Below are 9,557 nucleotides of genomic sequence, written 5' to 3' on the forward strand. Positions count from 1 at the left end.
CAGATGGAACCCATGGTTAATACAAAAGCACTTTAAGCTGAAGACACCTGAGATTCAATAGATGTAGAAGAAAACCTGTCATGGAAGCCAATTCTCTCCTCTCCCTTTGCCCTATTAAGTTAGGTTGATAAAAAAGCCTTTAACTTTCACCATTTAACATGGTACTTACTTTTCTGGTTGGCTCCTGCTTGTGTATAAATAAACCGTTTGTCTCGTTCATCTCCTCCTTACTTCTGTGTGCCCTTTGGGAGGGACTCTGGATGATGGGGACCTGCTCTTTTCTCACCTTCTTTAGTGACATCTTTTGTCCATGGTGAAGTGCTTAAAACAAAAAGGCTCATTGGTTTTGGGTCAGATTTGGAACATGTAAACCTTTGGAGAACCCCTGGAGGTACAAGGGGGTTCAATACTGCTGGGAGAATTTACTTGTCCAAATACCTAACAAGATACAATTTGCATAGTTGTTTGTTTTTTTTTTTAAAGATTCTTACCCTAAAACAAATACCCTATCTAAACCTCTTGGATGATCAAGTAGAAAGAAAAAAGAGAATCATGTCTGGCCTAAGAACTCTTCCTTAATAAAATGGAAGGACAGAATCAGATTCAGAGCAAAAAGTAAAATCCATTTATACCATCAACCATCCCACTCTTTTGTATACTGTCTTCATGTAATCTGCCAGATGGCGCCCTGGAGAAGGCCCTTTGCCCGGAACTCGTGCTCATTTTCAGAGCTCTGCCAAGCATGAGGTTGGTCCCCAGGGCCTGAGAGGGGCTACTTGTGAAATCTTCTCTGCTGAGACCCACCGGACTGAAGGGAACTGTGTGCTCTGAGGGAGAGAGAGCACACCAAGCCTCTGTGGAGGCATCTCTGACATCATTCCAAAGGCACACAGCTCTAACTGTGGGCATGGGAATTTTTGAGTGGCATCTTAGTTGGAAATCTCCTCCTGGATAGAAAGAAGCAGATTCAAGATGTTGCAATTGGATGGGCAGGTCGGCCTCTCGAATTTGTCGATGAGAAGGACACGCAATTCACTGCAGAATTAGGAACACCCATCCCTGCTCTGCTGACTTCATCTACAGAGAAACAGAGACGCGGCTCTAGGGGGAATTAAACACCCACCAACCCTTCTTACCGATGTCAACGTCCCCACTTTATTCTCCTTTCAGGTCTCTGCACAAAAACTGTGGCTCAGCCCCAAATATCACATAACCATCACCCTGAACCACTCTGTGTCTGTGTCCAACTCGAGCATTAAGGCCTGTTACCATTACTGTCAAATCGTGTCCCCCTTTCAGCCCGTCTCCCGCCATCATCCCAGCCCAACCTCGGTGTCTCTCTCCAGGTCAGCAGCACTCTTCCCATTGGCTTCCCATCAGCTTACCTTGCCCTGATTCCATTGCTTATTCCACATATATTACCCACAACGGTCTTATTAAATTATGAATCGGATCAAGCTGTTCTGCTTTGCAAAATAATCTCGTAATTTTCCATTGTATTCAGAAGGATATCCAGAGTCCCTACCAAGGCCCTGTGTGATCCGGTCCCTCACCCGTCTCTGCAGCCTCAGTTCTCACTGTTCTGCTCCAGCCCATCTTCAACGCCCAGATGGTCCCCACCAGGACAGCTGTGTTTGTAACTCCAAGTCTCGTACTTACACTTCTCCCGGCCTGGGAGGCTTTTCTTGTCTGTTACCTATGTGGCTTATTCTTTTGCTTCATTCAGGACTTTGTTCAAATTATTTTACCCTCAGAGTGGACTTACCTGACCACATTATTTAAAATAGCACGCACATATTTCCTATTCAATCATTTTCTCTCCTAATATGCTTTATGTTTCTTTCTGGCAATTATTAGAACCTGGCAGTACGTCATATATTTATTTGCTTACTGGTTTATTGTCTGTCATTCTTACTAGACCTATATTCATGGAACCACAAATAACTTTTAACCAGTAACTTTCAAAACGCCTTTAAATGAATTCTTTTTTAAGATGAGAATTTCAGATGCTTCCACGGTTTGCTTAGGGGAAAAAAGAGAAAGGATTCAGGTTGAACTAGGTTATTAAGGACCTGGGAGTTGGTTATTTATTTTATACATAGTAGTGTGTATCTGTTAATCCCAAACTCCTAATCTAGCAAAAGACCGAGCTGACTACTATTTTTAAAAGACATTTTTTTCTTTTTAAACTTGGGTTCTTTGAGATCTCTTTTCTTATTTGTTATTTTTCTTTTATTGTAAAGACTTTTTCTTATTATATTTTTACATTGAGGTACTGCGAATTGAACCCAGCATGTACTCTACCCCTTCAACTATACCATCCCCTCCAAAGACAATTATTTTTATACTTTGACAATACCATATTGAATTAAGATTTTTTGTTCCATTTTCCCTTCATAGAGTTTATAACTGAGGGAGAGAGTCAGAGGAAGCCCTGGGCCATCCTTTCCTTCTCAGCGGGTCACTACACAGCAGAGGAGCTTGGCTGTTTCCAGGCCCAGCTCACCTTTCTGCTCTGAGGGCCTACTCAGGCCACTTCTCTAAACAGCGGCATGTTAGAAGCAGCAGAAAGCCAACTAGCGAGCAACAATGACAAAACTGACCCACCTGCAGTTGGACATCATCTGATCTGAAATGACCCTCTTAAAGCTCTTCTTCCTATTAGTGGATGGTTTTCAAAAATATTCCCAAGGAAATGAATCTCACTCTATTTTTCTGGATTTCTTGGGACTTCTATGACTTTAACTGCAGGCTTGATTTTCTGCAGAACATCTGTAGGGAAGCCAGGCAGAACATGTGAACAGACCCTGAAGGTCACGGCTGAGGCCTCCGGTCAAAACATCCTTGTTGTGCAGAGCGTACGTTCATGGGACCATTTTCATGACTGCTGTAATTAGTTCTCATCCAAGTGTCCCACCTAAAATGTTTCTAGATAGAAGGTGGTCTGACGCAGGTGAGCAGTGGGGATGTGGGATGCAGATGGCAGACAGACTGGAAGGAGAGAAGTGAAATGTTTCTTCAGGCTTCAGTTTGGAAGATTTCTGATTTTTATATGGACATTAAAGTTGGTCAGGCTGAAGCACCGTTTGTTCTAAGACGGGGTGATGTACACGTATCCCTACAACTTCTAAAAAATATGTTGAAGCTGGACGTGACAGCCTAGGGGACAGACAGCTTAGAGTGACACCTCCGTTCCAGGCTGCCTATGATCTTGGGCTCACAAAGAGGAAAAGTATACACATATTTTTCCTGTGTAGTTCTATGTGAAATTATTTTGACCCTTGCCGGATGGTGTAAGATCAGACATCATGTAGTCTTTCTTACATCGCAAAGACGACAATTCTTGATGAGTCAGCAGACTATTTCCGATGGCCCGGGGTCTGTGCCAGACATTAGCTGTCTAGACAAATACCAAACAGCCCCCATCCCTCAAGGAGATCACAGTGTGTCATGGAAGAGACAAATTTAAATAGGTTTTCAAAACAATGTGTTAAGATTCACTTGGCATCATGTTTACTGTATGTTCAGAGGGGCTTTTGCACTGCCTGGGGCAGGGTTCTAGAAGGTAGGGAAGGTGTCAGAGAGGAAATGCTTTCTGCACTGACATCTGAAGGATTCCAGCAAATCTGTAGACCAGGAGAGTGCGTGGTGGGGACGGGATTCTCAGCAGCTTGCGTGTCTCGTGCAGAGGCCTGGTCGTGTCTAACAGCACTTTGCAATTAGGGAAGGAAGGTCAGTGAGGCTAGAGGCTGTGAGGAACTAACGGAAGCTGAGGCTGTAAAAAAGCAGCAACTAGGTTATGAGAAGGTGTGACGTTAAATCAGAGAGCGGGGACTTCCTCACATACGCAGCGGGGAATTCTTTGGGGTTTTAAGGAGGAGAGTGACACAAATTTGTCATTAAAAGTGAGCAAAGTGGATTGTTCACTCTAAAGAACAGCACTGGGCAGACTAGCAAGGGGTGGGAATTAATGCAGTGGGGAGCGAGGAGCAGGGATTTAGTTGGGGGACATTAAGGAATAGAATTGTAGTACTGACGGGGGTGAGGGAGTGGAAAAGTAAAGGAAAACTCCCAGATGTTTGGCACGGAAAACAGAAGGGATAGTGATGCCGTTGTTTGAAAAAGTAAACCTAGGTCTGAGCGAGTGTAAATCCAAACATACAGTGCTTGAGATTTTTATGGGCTAATAAAATGGGAATGTCTAGTTGTCAATTATACGTATATTTCTGGGACTGAACTGAGATGCCCATGCTGGAAAAGATTTGACAGTTAATCAGTGGACAGAGAGCAGTTGAAGCCACGGGAATAAATGCCACCCACTGACAGTTTAACAAAGGAAAGGGAAGCAGGGCACTTCTGGTTCAGAAAATATGGCAGACCAGAAACTTGAAGACCGACTCACTAAAGACACATAAAAAAGTAGGACAAAATGCCGCCAATCTTTTCTTGTTTTTTTACAGGCACGTTTATTGTCGTATGATTCCTGTACAGTAAAATACACATATTTCACATGTTCTATTTGATGAATTTGATAAATGTCTACATCCAGAAAACCATCACCACGATCAAGATAGCTAACATTTCCATCACTCCCCAAGACGGGCACTTTTTGAATCCCCATATTTATCCCTTCCCATCCCCTTCTCTCCCTGGGAACCGTAAGTTTGTTTCTCTATGTCTGTGGGTCTGTTTCTCTTTTGTAGTTAAATTCATTTGTGTCTTTTTTTAGATTCCACATATAAGTGAAATCATATGGCATTTTTCTCTTTTTCTGGCTTACTTCACTTAGAATGACTATCTCTACGTCCATCTATGTTACTGCAAATGACATTGTTTTGTTTTTTCATGGCTGAGTAGTATTCCATTGTATAAGTATACTACTACTGCTTTATCCAGTCAGCTGCTGATGGACATTTGTGTTGTTGCCATGTCCTGGCTATAATAAATAGTGCTGCTGTGAGCATTGAGGTGCATGTGACTTTTTGAATTAGAGTTTTCTTCTGACATATGTCCAGGTGTGGGAAGGCTGGATCATGAGTTAAGTCCATTTTCAGTTTTTAAAGGAACATCCACACTGTCTTCTCTAGTAACAATGCAGCCCATTTTGTGAAAGCAGAGCCATTCTCAGAAAGTAACGTGTATTTCTAGGGGCCAGATATGAAACACAGTGAGTGTGGCCTGTTCAAAAATCAGAGTGCAGTCTGCCAGGACTGGAGGAGAGTGACAAGGGAAGTGTGGTACAGGTAGGATTCAGACCACATGGGGACCTGACAGGCTGGGAAAAGGAGCCTGGGCCTCCAGTCATTCCTTGGTAACCATGGGGCACTTGTTCCAGGACTCCCCCCAGACGTCAACATCCATGGATGTTGACACCTCTTGTATAAAATGACATAGGACTTGCATGGGACTCATGTACATCCTCCCATCTACTTTTTCAATATATATACAAACTTTTTTTATTGAGATATAGTCATTTTACAACATTGTATCAAATTCCAGTATACAGCAGAAGTTTTCAGTTATACATGAATATACACGTATATTTGTTGTCACTTTCTCTTTTGCTGTGTCCTCCTGTGTACTTTAAATTATCTCTAGGTTACTTCTGGTATCTAATAAAACATGAATGCTATGTAAGTAGTTGCCAGTGTATGGCAAATTCAAGTGTTGCTTTTTGAAACTTTGTGTTTTTTCCCGAGTATTTTCAATCCACAGTTAGTTGAATCTGCTGGATAGGGAGCCCCTAGATCAGGAGAACCCCCAAGCTCCTCCTTCCCACCTCCTAAATTTCCACTGCAAGCACTGAAGGGGTCCAAACATAGAAGAGCGCCATCTACCTGCTGGAAACCCTGAGGAATTCCGTCAGCTTATGTAGCGCAGGAGAGAAGGCTTAGGGCCAACTAGTGGGAAAGGAGGGCCTGCCTGGAGAGGAAGGAGGAAGGACCGCAGCGGAAGCCATCTCGTACTCTTACTAGAACTAGCTGATAGCAGTGAGGGACGCCGAGGAACTGGGGACACGGTGCATGGGGGGCGATCCTGGCCGCCAGGTCCAGGGTTCACATAGCTGGGACCCAGTTTGCAAGATCAAAATAACAAGGAGGGAGAGGGGCTGCCTCAGCCCCGGGATCCTGACAACGGCCACAGCGCCTTGACCCCAGCTAATGCGGCTCCCCTAGTAAGCCAGAAAAAGGAAACTCTGTGCCAAGATATTGCAGATTCCACCGCAGCCACACGGATAACTAGATCTCTAAGCTGACAAAATGTAACCACCAGAAACAGGAATCTTTCCTTTTCTCTTCCTTTGGACCTTTGGACAGGGAGTCACACATCTTTAACTGGAACCACCTTTAAACAGATAGAGAGCTCACTTTTTCAGGAATAAGCATGGAGAAAAAGAGTGGGGTGATGGTTTAAGGCGGAAGTCAAAGTGGAAGCCCATGTGATAAATGGTAAAAACATGCTTCTCAATGAATTCGAGTTATGGCAAAAAGAAGGAGGAAGGTTAAGGAAATCTCTATTAATATCCATTCAGCATACAAGACTAGCCAGCCATAAAAAGACAGCACCTTAAATTAAGAATTTTTTTTTTTTTTTTTTTTTTTTTGGTGATGAAAGACAATGCCTTAATTTAAAATAAGGTTTGGGCTATGAACAACACACTGAGAGTTGTTGATGAGGAGAACATAAATCTGCATATAGATATGAAAGTTTTCCAAGTCAACCGCTTGAAAAAAATTAGTCAATCTTGTGTCCAGTTGATTGGGAAATCCCGATAAGTAAATAACTCAAAAGTGGGAAACACATGGAATTAAATAGTGTTGGTGAGCAATGAAATCCAAGATGTTTATACCTATATTTTCTTTGTTAATGTAACAAACTTAAAGCAACTGTCTAAAAAGTAACTGGAGCACACAAACACACACACGCACACACACACACACACACACAGTTTGGAAGAGCAGAGAGGTAAAATATGCTAAATTTTTCATTATTGAGGAACAGGATCTAATAGATTATTTCATTTTTGAGACTCTTATAGGAATACTGGTCCAATTGCATATAAAGTTACGAACTTAGAGATGATTTTTAAAAATTTGGAGAGAATTTTCATTAAGAGGTAATATAGCTTCCAAATCACTGAAGAGAAAATTAACAATAAAAAAATTAATTAATCCAGGTAATATGGAGTAACACTGACCATAATTACCACCCTACAATAAACCACAAAATGGATAAAATATATGAAGCAATGATTTTTAAGACACTTGAAAACGATCATCCACTAGGACCTTGTCCTGCCACCTCTATGCCAAGGCTGCTAGGCCTCCTACTGCCATCACCAATAATGTCCACCAAGAGGCGGCATTTCCTTCCTCTGCTCCTACTGCAGAGCCAGTCCTGAGCAGTCCTTTTCCAGGTTTTGGCAGGCAGCTCCCAGAAGTGCTCTCATAGGCCTTGGTCCCTTTTAGCCACCAGCAAAGGGATCAAGGATTATCAGTGAGCATCCTTCCTCATCCAAGACCTAGGAACCTATCTGACTTCTGAGCAGCCCTTCACTCTTGTCTGCTGTCTGGTACTCTCCGCCCAGCTTCCCGAATCCCCGGCTTGGGCAGCCTGCACGCTGGCCACAGCCCATCAGAATCTGTTCCCCTGCCAAGAGGCCACGCATGATCGTGAGCAGGGCTCCAGGCCTCTGGAACAACGTGGCTTGGACTGCGTCCTGGTCCTGGGCTCGCTAGCTCCATGTCCTTGGTTGAGTCAGTTAACATCTCTAAGCTACAGTTTCCTCATCAGTGAAATGAAGACATAATCAATATGGAAAAAAAATCAGAATCTGAGGGGGACTAAATTTCTGGTGATTGAAGATTATTTTAATTTTGAATTATACAGCCAAGGACATCATACAATTTTTACTACTTCATAATTCTAAAGGACAGCTTCTACTATTAAAACTAATACATGCACGTACACACAAACACACGTGCAGACACACTGGCTCTGCTCCACATACATCCCCACGGGCACACACACATGGAGTCATGTAACACACACACACTCATAACATACACACAACCACACACGCTCTCAGGCGCACACACATACATAACATACAGAACCATATACATCCCCAGGCATGCGCATGCACACACACACACACAGTCATGTACCACACACGTCTTACACACTTTGGCGTTATTCTAAATCAATTTACAATTGAGGGTCACAGTGTCCATTGTTTTATCCACTCAGAAGATCCTGACTTTGGAGCGTGAAGCAGGAACCCCTCCTCTCTGGAGATGGTCTTTACCACTTACAGTCTCAGTAGAGCCAACATAACTGCTCTGGACCTTTGGAAGTGCAGGGCCAGAGCATACCTGGGAGCTCACATCCTATACATGTAAACATGTTAAGTGCAGTAGGGTCTAATCTCCTGCCTTTACAAATATACATTCATTATAAGGGGGAAGGCCAGGTTCAAATTTAGAATTCCCAGACACAGGGGAGTCCGGCAAAGAAAGTGAGCGTGTGGGGAGAGCTGATTCCCAGTCTCTGATCACTAGCCTGACCGTTTTCTTCCCAATGCTGGGTCCATCCCTTGCCACAAGGGGCCTTGGATGTGCACAGGGGGACACACAGACCTCATGTCCGGGCTCTGCTCATACCCTCCATGCAAACAGCTATGCTTTGGCCTCTCTGTGAGTCCTAGGAATCTGAACTCTGGGGAGAGCTGATGCAGGCACTAGAAATGGGTCAGGGGCTGCTGAGACAGGGCATTTGTGGTCTGGGTTTCTAGAGCACAGGGCGGAGCCAATGACCATGTCCCCTTGGCCCTGCTGACTCCACCCCATGGAGGGCATGGCCAGAGGAAGTGTCAGGGCCAGAGGGACCCTCTGTAGTGCAGGACCCAGGTCAGAGGGCCCCCTTGCCGGGGTCTAAGGGCAGAAGCCCCAAGGAAAGGTCTGAGGAGGCTGTAAGGTATCTTCATTCCCATTAATTAAAAAAAATAAAAGCATACCACAATCGTGGGTGGAAAGGTTTTGTTACAAGGGAAGGCACTTGACAAGGTCTGGCCATAGAGGGCTGGTAGGTTTGCCAGGTTGAGGAACCAAGATGCCGTTAGTCTCCACTGGGTCTAAACACCTCCTGAATTCCTCCGGGTGACACTGAAATGCAGTGAGACACGGAAACCTCTTAAGTTGTTAAAATCTTCATGGTGAGCCATTCAACTCTCTCCTCATTCTTGGCTATGAAAGCACGATAAACACAGGCCAGAAACGCATCAGCCTGTTGGTTGGTTCACTATCCGCCTGGTGCTCCCTCTTGTAGGAGCTTTTATCACATCACCCAGGGCTGACCCGGCTCAGGATTATAGCTGATTTTCAGCACGTGGCATCACTTGCTGGTGACACGAATCAGGCAAGTTAGCCACCTCCAAAACTCTGAGGCTCCTCCTGGGAGGAGCCTGCAGACCCCCAGTCTAGCCTCTGCACCACAATGCTCCTTAGTGCCACTCCCATCTTGCTGCCCTGGCCTCTAGCTCTGACCAGAACCTCGCT

Source organism: Camelus dromedarius, unplaced genomic scaffold (assembly GCF_036321535.1).
Source record: "Camelus dromedarius isolate mCamDro1 unplaced genomic scaffold, mCamDro1.pat HAP1_SCAFFOLD_175, whole genome shotgun sequence".
NCBI lineage: Eukaryota > Metazoa > Chordata > Mammalia > Artiodactyla > Camelidae > Camelus > Camelus dromedarius.